This window comes from Triticum dicoccoides, chromosome 7A, assembly GCF_002162155.2.
Source record: "Triticum dicoccoides isolate Atlit2015 ecotype Zavitan chromosome 7A, WEW_v2.0, whole genome shotgun sequence".
NCBI classification, from domain to species: Eukaryota; Viridiplantae; Streptophyta; class Magnoliopsida; order Poales; family Poaceae; genus Triticum; species Triticum dicoccoides.
Window position 1 is genome coordinate 692,629,085 of NC_041392.1, and position 14,564 is coordinate 692,643,648.

General features: G+C 43.5%; 1 long non-coding RNA gene across 1 annotated transcript; it reads left to right on the plus strand.

Annotated features, from left to right (window-relative positions):
• The first annotated feature begins 279 nt into the window (after window positions 1-279).
• LOC119330027 lies at window positions 280-832 on the plus strand. The gene is made up of 3 exons (XR_005159860.1): window positions 280-376; window positions 463-600; window positions 743-832. It is a non-coding gene; the product is annotated as an uncharacterized LOC119330027 (long non-coding RNA).
• The last annotated feature ends 13,732 nt before the right edge of the window (window positions 833-14,564 follow it).

Below are 14,564 nucleotides of genomic sequence, written 5' to 3' on the forward strand. Positions count from 1 at the left end.
ATATGTAGCCCTCCGTTCATCAGGATAGGCGGGTTTGATGTTTCTTTCAAACATTTCAGCAACGGGCTCAAAAAGCGTGCACATTTGAACAATGAGGTGATGTCACTATACATTGAAAGTTTCAACATTGAGCACATGTACAGCTCAAGCAAGCCTAGAAAGTTTGCATTCTCCCCGCATATGGCTGTGAGTCAACTACTCTTTTTCCCCTTTTTATCACTTGTGTTTCTGTCCGCAACATTCAATTCTAATGAACAGATTTGTTTTTATAAAATAGACCAAGCTTGCTGTGGAGCCGGATTCTTTTCAGACAGGGTCTTGCACCAAAGATTTCAAAAGGGCATGTGATAGGAACAACATTGCGAATTGTGATCAGGTAAAACATTTTTGTTCTTGCATCAGAGCTATCTTTTAGCACAACTTGCTATGGGTTATTGATTTTTTTCTTGTTTAATTTTGCAGCTCTTCTTCACTATTGTCCACGACGGGCATTGGGCAGTTGTGGTTGCAAACTTGATGCAAAAACAATTCAATGTGTTTGATTCCAGGAGTGACGATCCTAACTACGTCAGTGTTCTTGAGGAGCCATGTCACAATCTGGTATGGGCGATACACCCCTTCTATCTTTTCTGGTCATTCCTTTTTTCTTTGTATCAATTTTATGTTTGCGGTAGAAATCAAGAAAGATGTCACTGCGTCACCTACTTATATCTCTTCTTTTTCCCCGATATCAAATGTGCAGATAGCAAACTTTAAAACTTTGACCAGAGAACAAAACCCATGGAAGCACGACCTTGATACATTCATTCGTTTCAGCCCAGATGGGTATCCGCAACAGTCTACAATGTATTTTATTTATTTTTTTCCCTTTTTCCTTTGTTTTCCATGTGTCCATCCGTAGAATTTTGCATTTTTTAGGGGAAGCAAAACTCATCTGCTTTTTTGTGCTTTTTTGGTGGCAGGTTTGATTGTGGGTTTTTCGCTATTCTATACATGGAGAATCTGACTGCCAGGGGGATGGATCCATTCAACACTGTATGTCCCATTTTTTTGCTATACAACACTGGTAGCTAAATATCATGTGTATAGGATTTGTTTGTGCAACACTAGCAGCGAAACATACTCTTTTTGCTAACACCATTCACCAACCCTGCTAATGTGTTATCATGTGTATTTTTTTCTTTTGCATCAGGATACGAGGTCGTTGCTCAATTTCTGGACGTTTGTTGCAGCAAAGCTTTTCAAGCACCCGCAAAACACTCTCAACTCAGCAGAAGAGTTCCAAGCCTTGTTGAAGGGGAAAAGGTCATAGACGATGGAGCCCTAGATGATGCCAATCAGGAGGACAAACACCTTGCTAGTTTGTTTAGGCTATTATTGGGTCCATCATTTTCTTTTTTGTAACTGCAACATGTTGCTTGCTATCTCGTTTTTGTAACTGGGAATCAGCTAGTTGATATTACCTATCACCTTCTTTAGTACTCTATGGAACCCAAACTAAAGCATGTGTCATGCTGGGGATGTTCCTTTTTCTTTTATTTATTGAACGTCGGAGCATAATCCATTGCTAAGCTTCACTGTGGTACAGTAAAGATGAATTTTTCAGATATGATAATGAAATGACTACCTTTTTTATTCTTTGTTTTCTTTGCTCACTGGTATATATTTTGTCATTAGTGAAACCTCCCATAAATGCCACTTTAAAATCGTCTTTTTATGTCCACTCTGAAACATATTGCTCCAGAATTGCACAATCAAACCACTTTATAATCGAAACAAAAAAATCGTGCAATGTGAATAGACAACCAACGAGCTTGTATGTCTCAAATCCATGCACAGATAACAATCTGAGCTATAATTTTATTTTTTCTGTTTTTGCGTAACATAGATTTTCATGTTTTCACATACAACTCAAATACATCAAGTTTGCAAAAAATAGCTTAGACATGTATCCCAAACATGGGAAATGGAGCTTGAAATGAAAAGGAATTTGCAAAAAAAAAACTTTCTTCCTTGTTTCTCTCATCTCTTCCCTAGAGCTTCAGTTGCGATGCTTGTGCAGTTTTTGGAGCATTTTCCATCACAACTTTGAAATACACACAAGCTGGGACTGCATGACCAACATCATAACAAAACTGGCATGTAGGGGGTGCTGCCGCCGCCTCCATTGCAGCTTTATAGGCTCCACATGTCTGAATATTGTGTCCTTCTTCATGGCAATGCTTACAGCGAACCGTCTGTTTTTCAGCTATTGGCTTTGTCTTTCCTGTTGTTGTTGGCTTCTTCTCTTGTTATTTCGCCATCTTTTCTTGCTCATCTACTCGTTGCTCTACCAGAGTCTTGTTCCTCTTCACTCTTTCAGTTGGTCTCCCTTTCTTAGGCACGCGAGCCAGGTTTTGTAGCATCTCCAGGCTTTGAAGTTGAGGCAGGTCATCATGCATTGTTCCTATTGCGGCAGCTGGTGGTGTTGTTGGTTCACTCTGCTGTGTTGCATGTTGAGCTGGCAGCGCTCCTGTCCTCACCGCTGCTATGGCAGGCTCAAGAACATTTATTGCTTCATCCAATATTTTGTAGGCATCCTCATTGCAACATGCATTTGAGGCAAGCCATTTCATCCTTTGCACAGGGAGTTGTATTTCAGTGTGTTTGTTCAGGGGTGCCCGAAGTCCAGCAATCGCCCAATTCTGGCCATGCTTGTCGTCGCTGCTTCAGACCACCCCTCCAACAAGTATCGCTGCAGAATAACTTGCACATTGAGGTGCACCATCACCCTTATTATGTGGGCACAAACGGGGCCATTATTCATCTCAAAGTAGTGGCAACTACATAGAAACAACCCTTCATCCATCATAACATGCACAGAATAGAGCTTTGGGTTCTCATATAAGCTTGATGTTAGCTTGAATAGGAGACCTTGCCCTTGGTACTCAGGGTCTTGGTTGACAATGTAGCCGGTAGACGCTGTCACTTGTTTCTGGAACTTGCCAAAGACATTGCGTGTGTAGTAACCAGCAGCTTGGCGCTCAATGTTGTATCTGCAACATCACAAAAGGAAACAAAGGTCACAAATTAGATCATAACAAAACATTTTTTTCTTTTGGAATTTTGCTTTTGGAATAGAGACGTTGGCCTTCTGAGAGTATAGTGGAGGAGCAGTCGTTTCATCAGTGAAGCCAACATTGTCCTCGTGATCAAGCGCTATTTCCTGGCACAGTTCATATTGTTGCACAAACCTCCATACAGAATTAGTTGGACGAATCGTTGTTTTGAAATATGAGCTAAGCCCCTGGGACCTGCCTTTCGTGCTCGTGAATGGGAAGCATTGTTTCTTAAGTACGTTGGAGCCCACATATGTCTTGTTCGCCACATGTTCCTCAAGCGTTTGTTTTCAGCAACTTCGAAACAATGGAACATGTGCTGCCATGTTTTCATAAATTCTTCAACCGTTTCTCAGTTGTTGATACAAGTGTAAAACACATCTGCAAACATCTCGAAGTTGGAATCTTCTCTTTGATGAGGTGATCAAAGCATTTTGGTTTATACAAGCTTTTGGAGAATCTTGTATTTACAAGAAAGTGAGTGGGAGCTCTATAGCATTTCTAATATTATATGTGGATAGCATATTGCTGATTGGAAACAATATAAAACTTTTGAAAAATGTGAAGGAATATTTGAACAAGAGTTTTTCAATGAAGGTCCTAGGAGAAGCTGCTTTCATATTAGGCATCAAGATCTATAGAGATAGATCGAGACGCTTAATAGGACTATCACAAAGCACATACCTTGATAAGATTTTGAAGAAGTTCAAAACGGATTAGTCCAAGAAGGGGTTCTTGCCTATTTTGCAAGGTGTGAAGTTGACTCAGACTCGATCAATCCCCAGCGACTACAGAGGATAGAGAAAAAATGAGTGTCATCCCGTATGCTTCTGCCATAGGCTCTATCATGTATGCAATGTTGTGCACAGGACCAAATGTTAGCTTTGCCATAAGTATGCCCGGAAGGTTGCAAAGTAATCCAAGAATGGATCACTGGACAACAGTGAAGAATATCCTTAAGTACCTGAAAAGGACTAAGGAAATGTTTCTCGTCTATGGAGGTGATCAAGAGCTCATCGTAAAGGGTTATGTCGATGCAAGCTTTGACACTGATCCGGATGACTCTAAGTCTCTAGCTGGATATGTATGTATTCTAAACGGGGGAGCAGTAAGCTGGTGTAGTTCCAAGCAAAGTGTGGTAGCTGATTCTACATGCGAAGCGGAGTACATAGCTGCCTCGGGGCAGCAAAGGAAGGTGTCTGGATGAAGCAGTTCAGATCTTGGAGTTGTGCCTAGTGTACTGAACCCAATGACTCTGTTCTGTGACAACACTGGTGCCATTGCTCTAGCCAAGGAACCAAGGTTTCACAAGAGGACCAGACACATAAAGCGATGATTCAATTCCATCTGTGATGCAATCAAGGACGAGGGTATAAACACTTGCAAAGTACATACAGATCTGAATGTTGCAGATCCGTTGTCTAAACCTCTACCACGGGCAAAACATGATCAACACCAGAACTCTATGGGTGTTAGATTCATTATCATGTAATACTAGATTATTTACTCTAGCGCAAGTGGGAGACTATTGGAAATATGCCCTAGAGGCAATAATAAAGTGGTTATTAATATGTTTCCTTATTCATGATAATCATTTATTATCCATGCTATAATTGTATTGACCGGAAACTCAAATGCATGTGTGGATAAATAGACAACAACATGTCCCTAGTAAGCCTCTACTGGACTACCTCGTTGATCAAAGATGGATATGGTTTCCTAGTCATAGACATGAGTTTTCATTTGATAAGGGGATAACATCATTAGGAGAATGATGTGATAAACAAGACCCAAACTATGAACGTAACAGATGATCGTATCAAGTTTATTGCTATCGTTTTCTGCATGTCAAGTATATGATCCTATGACCATGAGATCATGCAACCCACTGACACCGGAGGAATACCTCGTGTGTCCCAAACATCGCAACATAACTAGGGGACTATAAAGGTGCTCTACAGGTATCTCCGAGGATGTCTGTTGAGTTGGCATGGACCAAGATTGGGATTTTTCACTCCATATGACGTAGAGGTATCTCTTGGCCCTCAAGGTAATACAGCATCACAATAAGCTTTCAAGCAATGTGACTAATGGGTTAGTCATAGGATCTTGTACTACAGAATGAGTAAAGAGACTTGCCGGTAACGAGATTGAACTAGGTATGGTGATACCAATGACCAAATCTCGGACAAGTAACATACTAGACAAAGGGACTACAAACTTGATTAGCTGAATCCTTGACATCGAGGTTCGACTGATAAAGATCTTCATAGAATATGTAGGAACCAATATGGGCATCCAGGTCCCGCTATTGGTTATTGACCGTAGAGGTGTCTCGGTCACGTCTGCATAGTTCTCGAACCCGCGGGATCTACACACTTAATGTTTCGTGACGATATAATTATAGTTGAGTTGTTTTGGTGGTAACCGAAGGTTGTTTGGAGTCCCGGATGAAATCCCAGACATGACGAGGAACTCCAGAATGGTCCGGAGGTGAAGATCAATATATAGGACCAAGGGAATCGGAGTCCAGAAGTGTTCCGAGGGTACCAGGTTATGACCAGGAGAACCGAAAGGGGTTTCGAGGGCCCCGGCAAGTGTTGGGGGGTCTCATGGGCAAGGGAGGGAGGCACACGAGCCCACTGAGGGTCTGTACTGAAGGAAATATGCCCTAGAGGCAATAATAAAGTTATTATTTATTTCCTTATATCATGATAAATGTTTATTATTCATGCTAGAATTGTATTAACCGGAAACATAATACATGTGTGAATACATAGACAAACTTAGTGTCACTAGTATGCCTCTACTTGACTAGCTCGTTAATCAAAGATGGTTATGTTTCCTAACCATGAACAAAGTGTTGTTATTTGATTAACGAGGTCACATCATTAGTTGAATGATCTGATTGACATGACCCATTCCATTAGCTTAGCACCCGATCGTTTAGTATGTTGCTATTGCTTTCTTCATGACTTATACATGTTCCTATGACTATGAGATTACGCAACTCCCGTTTGCCGGAGGAACACTTTGTGTGCTACCAAACGTCACAACGTAACCGGGTGATTATAAAGGAGCTCTATAGGTGTCTCCAATGGTAGATGTTGGGTTGGCATATTTCGAGAATAAGATTTGTCACTCCGATTGTCGGAGAGGTATCTCTGGGCCCTCTCGGTAATGCACATCACATAAGCCTTGCAAGCATTGCAACTAATGAGTTAGTTGCGGGATGATGTATTACGGAACGAGTAAAGAGACTTTCCGGTAACGAGATTGAACTAGGTATTGGATACCGACGATCGAATCTCGGGCAAGTAACATACCGATGACAAGGGAACAACGTATGTTGTTATGCGGTCTGACCGATAAAGATCTTCGTTGAATATGTAGGAACCAATATGGGCATCCAGGTCCCGCTATTGGTTATTGACCGGAGATGTGTCTCAGTCATGTCTACATTATTCTCGAACCGTAGGGTCCGCACGCTTAACGTTACGATGACAGTTATTATGAGTTTATGCATTTTGATGTACCGAAGTTAGTTCAGAGTCCCGGATGTGATCACAGACATGACAAGGAGTCTCGAAATGGTCGAGACATAAAGATTGATATATTGGAAGCCTATATTTGGACATCGGAAGTGTTCCGGGTGAAATCGGGATTTTACCGGAGTACCGGGAGGTTACCGGAACCCCCCGGGAGCCATATGGGCCTTAATGGGCTTTAGTGGAAAGGAGAAAGGGGCTGACCAAGGTGGCCGCGCGCCTCCCCCCTCCCCTAGTCCTATTAGGACTAGGAGAGGTGGCAGGCCCCCCTCTCTCTCTTTCCCCCTCGGGGAATCCTAGTCCAACTAGGATTGGGGGAGGGAGTCCTACTCCCGGTAGGAGTAGGACTCCTCCTGCGCCCTCCTCCTGGCCGGCGGCCCCCTCCCCCTTGGCTCCTTTATATACGGAGGCAGGGGGCACCTCTAGACACACAAGTTGATCCACGTGATCGTTGCTTAGCCGTGTGCGGTGCCCCCTGCCACCATATTCCACCTCGGTCATATCGTTGTAGTGCTTAGGCGAAGCCCTGCGTCGGTAGAACATCAAGATCGTCACCACGCCGCCGTGCTGACGGAACTCCTCCCCGACGCTTTGCTAGATCGGAGCCCGGGGATCATCATCGAGCTGTACGTGTGCTAAGAACTCGGAGGTGCCGGAGTAACGGTGCTTGGATCGGTCGGATCGGGAAGACATACGACTACTTCCTCTATGTTGCGTCAATGCTTCCGCAGTCGGTCTGCGTGGGTATGTAGACAACACTCTCCCCTCTCGTTGCTATGCATCACCATGATCTTGTGTGTGCGTAGGAAATTTTTTGAAATTACTACGAAACCCAACAGTGGAATCCGAGCCTAGGTTTTATATGTTGATGTTATATGCACGAGTAGAACACAAGTGAGTTGTGGGCGATATAAGTTATACTGCCTACCAGCATGTCATACTTTGGTTCGGCGGCATTGTTGGACGAGACGACCCGGACCAACATTACGCGTACGCTTACACGAGACCGGTTCCCCCGACGTGCTTTGCACATAGGTGGCTTGCGGGCGACTATCTCTCCAACTTTAGTTGAACCAAGTATGGCTACGCCCGGTCCTTGCGAAGGTTAAAACGGAGTCTATTTGACAAACTATCGTTCTGGTTTTGATGCTTAGGGTGAGATTGGTTCTTGCTTAAGCCCGTAGCAGCCACGTAAAACTTGCAACAACAAAGTAGAGGACGTCTAACTTGTTTTTGCAGGGCATGCTGTGATGTGATATGGTCAAGGCATGATGCTGAATTTTATTGTATGAGATGATCATGTTTTGTAACCGAGTTATCGGCAACCGGCAGGAGCCATATGGTTGTCGCTTTATTGTATGCAATGCAATCGCGATGTAATGCTTTACTTTATCACTAAACCGTGGCGATAGTCGTGGAAGCACAAGCTTGGCGAGACGACAACGATGCTACGATGGAGATCAAGGTGTCACGCCGATGACGATGGTGATCACGATGGTGCTTCGGAGATGGAGATCACAAGCACAAGATGATGATGGCCATATCATATCACTTATATTGATTGCATGTGATGTTTATCCTTTTATGCATCAAGAAGTGTTCTCCCTGAGTATGCACCGTTGCCAAAGTTCGTCGTGCCCAGACACCACGTGATGATCGGGTGTGATAAGCTCTACGTCCATCTACAACGGGTGCAAGCCAGTTTTGCACACGCAGAATACTCAGGTTAAACTTGACGAGCCTAGCATATGCAGATATGGCCTCGGAACATGGAGACCGAAAGGTCGAGCGTGAATCATATAGTAGATATGATCAACATAAACGACGTTCACCATTGAAAACTACTCCATCTCACGTGATGATCGGTTATGGTTTAGTTGATTTGGATCACGTGATCACTTAGAGGATTAGAGGGATGTCTATCTAAGTGGGAGTTCTTAAGTAATTTGATTAATTGAACTTAAACTTATCATGAACTTAGTACCTGATAGTATCTTGCTTGTTTATGTTGATTGTAGATAGATGGCTCGTGCTGTTGTTCCATTGAATTTTAATGCGTTCCTTCAGAAAGCAAAGTTGAAAGATGATGGTAGCAATTACACGGACTGGGTCCGTAACTTGAGAATTATCCTCATTGCTGCTCAGAAGAATTACGTCCTGGAAGCACCGCTGGGTGCCAGGCCTGCTGCTGGAGCAACACCAGATGTTATGAACGTCTGGCAGAGCAAAGCTGATGACTACTCAATAGTTCAGTGTGCCATGCTTTACGGCTTATAATCGGGACTTCAACGACGTTTTGAATGTCATGGAGCATATGAGATGTTCCAGGAGTTGAAGTTAATATTTCAAGCAAATGCCCGGATTGAGAGATATGAAGTCTCCAATAATTTCTATAGCTGCAAGATGGAGGAGAACAGTTCTATCAGTGAGCATATACTCAAAATGTCTGGGTATAATAATCACTTGATTCAGATGGGAGTTAATCTTCCAGATGATTGCGTCATTGACAGAATTCTCCAATCACTGCCACCAAGCTACAAGAGCTTCGTGATGAACTATAATATGCAAGGGATGAATAAGACTATTCCCGAGCTCTTCGCAATGCTGAAAGCTGCGGAGGTAGAAATCAAGAAGGAGCATCACGTGTTGATGGTCAACAAGACCACTAGTTTCAAGAAAAAGGGCAAAGGGAAGAAGAAAGGGAACTTCAAAAAGAATGGCAAGCAAGTTGCTACTCAAGAGAAGAAACCCAAACCTGGACCTAAGCCTGAAACTGAGTGCTTCTATTGCAAGCAGACTGGTCACTGGAAGCGGAACTACCCCAAGTATTTGGCAGATAAGAAGGATGGCAAGGTGAACAAAGGTATATGTGATATACATGTTATTGATGTGTACCTTACTAGAGCTCGCAGTAGCACCTGGGTATTTGATACTGGTTCTGTTGCTAATATTTGCAACTCGAAACAGGGACTACGGATTAAGCGAACACTGGCGAAGGACGAGGTAACGATGCGCGTGGGAAACGGTTCCAAAGTCGATGTGATCGCGGTCGGCACGCTACCTCTACATCTACCTTCGCGATTAATATTAGACCTAAATAATTGTTATTTGGTGCCAGCGTTGAGCATGAACATTATATCTGGATCTTGTTTGATGCAAGACGGTTATTCATTTAAATCAGAGAATAATGGTTGTTCTATTTTTATGAGTAATATCTTTTATGGTCATGCACCTTTGAAGAGTGGTCTATTTTTGATGAATCTCGATAGTAGTAACACACATATTCATAATGTTGAAGCCAAAAGATGCAGAGTTGATAATCATAGTGCAACTTATTTGTGGCACAGCTGTTTAGGTCATATCGGTATAAAGCGCATGAAGAAACTCCATACTGATGGACTTTTGGAATCACTTGATTATGAATCACTTGGTACTTGCGAACCGTGCCTCATAGGCAAGATGACTAAAACGTCGTTCTCCGGTACTATGGAGAGAGCAACAGATTTATTGGAAATCATACATACCAATGTATGTGGTCCGATGAATATTGAGGCTCATGGCGGATATCGTTATTTTCCCACCTTCACAGATGACTTAAGCAGATATGGGTATATCTACTTAATGAAACACAAGTCTAAAACATTTGAAAAGTTCAAAGAATTTCAGAGTGAAGTTGAAAATCATCGTAACAAGAAAATAAAGTTTCTACGATCTGATCGTGGAGGAGAATATTTGAGTTACGATTTTGGTGTACATTTGAAAAAATGTGGAATAGTTTCGCAACTCACGCCACCCGGAACACCACAGCGTAATGGTGTGTCCGAACGTTGTAATCGTACTTTACTAGATATGGTGCGATCTATGATGTCTCTTACTGATTTACCGCTATCGTTTTGGGGATATGCTTTAGAGAAGGCTGCATTTACGTTAAATAGGGCACCATCAAAATCCGTTAAGACGACGCCTTATGAACTGTGGTTTGGCAAGAAACCAAAGTTGTCGTTTCTTAAAGTTTGGGGCTGCGATGCTTATGTGAAAAAGCTTCAACCTGATAAGCTCGAGCCCAAATCGGAGAAACGTGTCTTCATAGGATACCCAAAGGAGACTGTTGGGTACACCTTCTATCACAGATCCGAAGGCAAGACATTCGTTGCTAAGAATGGATCCTTTCTAGAGAAGGAGTTTCTCTCGAAAGAAGTGAGTGGGAGGAAAGTAGAACTTGACGAGGTAACTGTACCTGCTCCCTTATTGGAAAGTAGTACATCACAGAAAACTGTTTCTGCGACACCTATACCAATTAGTGAGGAAGCTAATGATGATGATCATGAAACTTCAGGACAAGATACTACTGAACCTCGTAGATCAACCAGAGCGAGATCCGCACCAGAGTGGTACGGTAATCCTGTTCTGGAAATCATGCTGCTAGATCATGATGAACCTACGAACTATGAAGAAGCGATGGTGAGCCCAGATTTCGCAAAATGGCTTGAAGCCATGAAATCTGAGATGGGATCCATGTATGAGAACAAAGTATGGACTTTGGTTGACTTGCCCGATGATCGGCAAGCAATTGAGAATAAATGGATCTTCAAGAAGAAGACTGACGCTGATGGTAATGTTACTGTCTACAAAGCTTGACTTGTCGCAAAAGGTTTTCAACAAATTCAAGGGGTTGACTACGATGAGACTTTCTCACCCGTAGCAATGCTTAAGTCTTTCCGAATCATGTTAGTGATTGCTGCATTTTATGATTATGAAATTTGGCAGATGGATGTCAAAACTGCATTCATGAATGGATTTCTGGAAGAAGAGTTGTATATGATGCAACCGGAAGGTTTTGTCGATCCAAAGGGAGCAAACAAAGTATGCAAGCTCCAGCAATCCATTTATGGACTGGTGCAAGCCTCTCGGAGTTGGAATAAACGCTTTGACAGTGTGATCAAAGCATTTGGTTTTATACAGACTTTCGGAGAAGCCTGTATTTACAAGAAAGTGAGTGGGAGCTCTGTAGCATTTCTGATATTATATGTGGATGACATATTACTGATTGGAAATGACATAGAATTTCTGGATAGCATAAAGGGATACTTGAGTAAGAGTTTTTCAATGAAAGACCTCGGTGAAGCTGCTTACATATTAGGCATAAAGATCTATAGAAGATAGATCAAGACGCTTAATTGGACTTTCACAAAGCACATACCTTGACAAGATTTTGAAGAAGTTCAAAATGGATCAAGCAAAGAAAGGGTTCCTGCCTGTGTTACAAGGTGTGAAGTTGAGTCAGACTCAATGCCCGACCACTGCAGAAGATGAAAGATGTTCCCTATGCTTCAGCAATAGGCTCTATCATGTATGCAATGTTGTGTACCAGACCTGATGCGTGCCTTGCTATAAGCTTAGCAGGGAGGTACCAAAGTAATCCAGGAGTGGATCACTTTACAGCGGTCAAGAACATCCTGAAATACCTGAAAAGGACTAAGGATATGTTTCTCGTATATGGAGGTGACAAAGAGCTCACCGTAAGAGGTTACGTTGATGCAAGCTTTGACACTGAGCAGGACGATTCTAAATCGCAAACCGGATACGTGTTTACATTAAACGGTGGAGCTGTCAGTTGGTGCAGTTCTAAACAAAGCGTCATAGCGGGATCTACATGTGAAGCGGAGTACATAGCTGCTTCGGAAGCAGTGAACGAAGGAGTCTGGATGAAGGAGTTCATATCCGATCTAGGTGTCATACCTAGTGCATCGGGTCCAATGAAAATCTTTTGTGACAATACTGGTGCAATTGCCTTGGCAAAGGAATCCAGGTTTCACAAGAGGACCAAGGACATCAAGAGACGCTTCAATTCCATCTGGGATCTAGTCCAGGTGGGAGACATAGAGATTTGCAAGATACATACGGATCTGAATGTTGCAGACCCTTTGACTAAGCCTCTTCCACGAGCAAAACATGATCAGCACCAAGGCTCCATGGGTGTTAGAATCATTACAGTATAATCTAGATTATTGACTCTAGTGCAAGTGGGAGACTGAAGGAAATATGCCCTAGAGGCAATAATAAAGTTATTATTTATTTCCTTATATCATGATAAATGTTTATTATTCATGCTAGAATTGTATTAACCGGAAACATAATACATGTGTAAATACATAGACAAACTTAGTGTCACTAGTATGCCTCTACTTGACTAGCTCGTTAATCAAAGATGGTTATGTTTCCTAACCAGGAACAAAGTGTTGTTATTTGATTAACGAGGTCACATCATTAGTTGAATGATCTGATTGACATGACCCATTCCATTAGCTTAGCACCCGATCGTTTAGTATGTTGCTATTGCTTTCTTCATGACTTATACATGTTCCTATGACTATGAGATTACGCAACTCCCGTTTGCCGGAGGAACACTTTGTGTGCTACCAAACATCACAACGTAACTGGGTGATTATAAAGGAGCTCTACAGGTGTCTCCAATGGTAGATGTTGGGTTGGCATATTTCAAGAATAGGATTTGTCACTCCGATTGTCGGAGAGGTATCTCTGGGCCCTCTCGGTAATGCACATCACATAAGCCTTGCAAGCATTGCAACTAATGAGTTAGTTGCGGGATGATGTATTACGGAATGAGTAAAGAGACTTGCCGGTAACGAGATTGAACTAGGTATTGGATACCGACGATCGAATCTCGGGCAAGTAACATACCGATGACAAAGGGAACAATGTATGTTGTTATGCGGTCTGACCGATAAAGATCTTAGTTGAATATGTAGGAACCAATATGGGCATCCAGGTCCCGCTATTGGTTATTGACCGGAGATGTGTCTCAGTCATGTCTACATTATTCTCGAACCATAGGGTCCGCACGCTTAACGTTACGATGACAATTATTATGAGTTTATGCATTTTGATGTACCGAAGTTAGTTCGGACTCCCGGATGTGATCACGGACATGACGAGGAGTCTCAAAATGGTCGAGACATAAAGATTGATATATTGTAAGCCTATATTTGGACATCGGAAGTGTTTCGGGTGAAATCAAGATTTTACCGGAGTACCGGGAGGTTACCGGAAACCCCCGGGAGCCATATGGGCCTTAATGGGCTTTAGTGGAAAGGAGAAAGGGGCAGCCCAAGGTGGCCGCGCGCCTCCCCCCTCCCCTAGTCCTATTAGGACTAGGAGAGGTGGCCGGCCCCCCTCTCTCTCTTTCCCCCTCGGGGAATCCTAGTCCAACTAGGATTGGGGTAGGGAGTCCTACTCCCGGTAGGAGTAGGACTCCTCCTGCGCCCTCCTCCTGGCCGGCGGCCCCCTCCCCCTTGGCTCCTTTATATACGGAGGCAGGGGGCACCTCTAGACACACAAGTTGATCCACGTGATCGTTCCTTAGCCGTGTGCGGTGCCCCCTGCCACCATATTCCACCTCGGTCATATCGTTGTAGTGCTTAGGCGAAGCCCTGCGTCGGTAGAACATCAAGATCGTCACCACACCGTCGTGCTGATGGAACTCCTCCCCGACGCTTTGCTGGATCGGAGCCGGGGGATCGTCATTGAGATGTACGTGTGCTAAGAACTCGGAGGTGCCGGAGTAATGGTGCTTGGATCGGTCGGATCGGGAAGACGTACGACTACTTCCTCTATGTTGCGTCAACGCTTCCACAGTCGGTGTGCGTGGGTACGTAGACAACACTCTCCCCTCTCGTTGCTATGCATCACCATGATCTTGCGTGTGCGTAGGAATTTTTTGAAATTACTACGAAACCCAACATGTACGCCCCCCTCACCTCAGCTCATGATCACCAGAGGGTTGCTACGCCCCTTAGGGCTGCCTCCCCCTTGCTTGGGAGGCAAGGAACCTAGGGGCCACCCAAAACCCATCTAGGGTTGCCCTTATGGCCGGCAGCCCCCCTAGGGAAACCCTAGG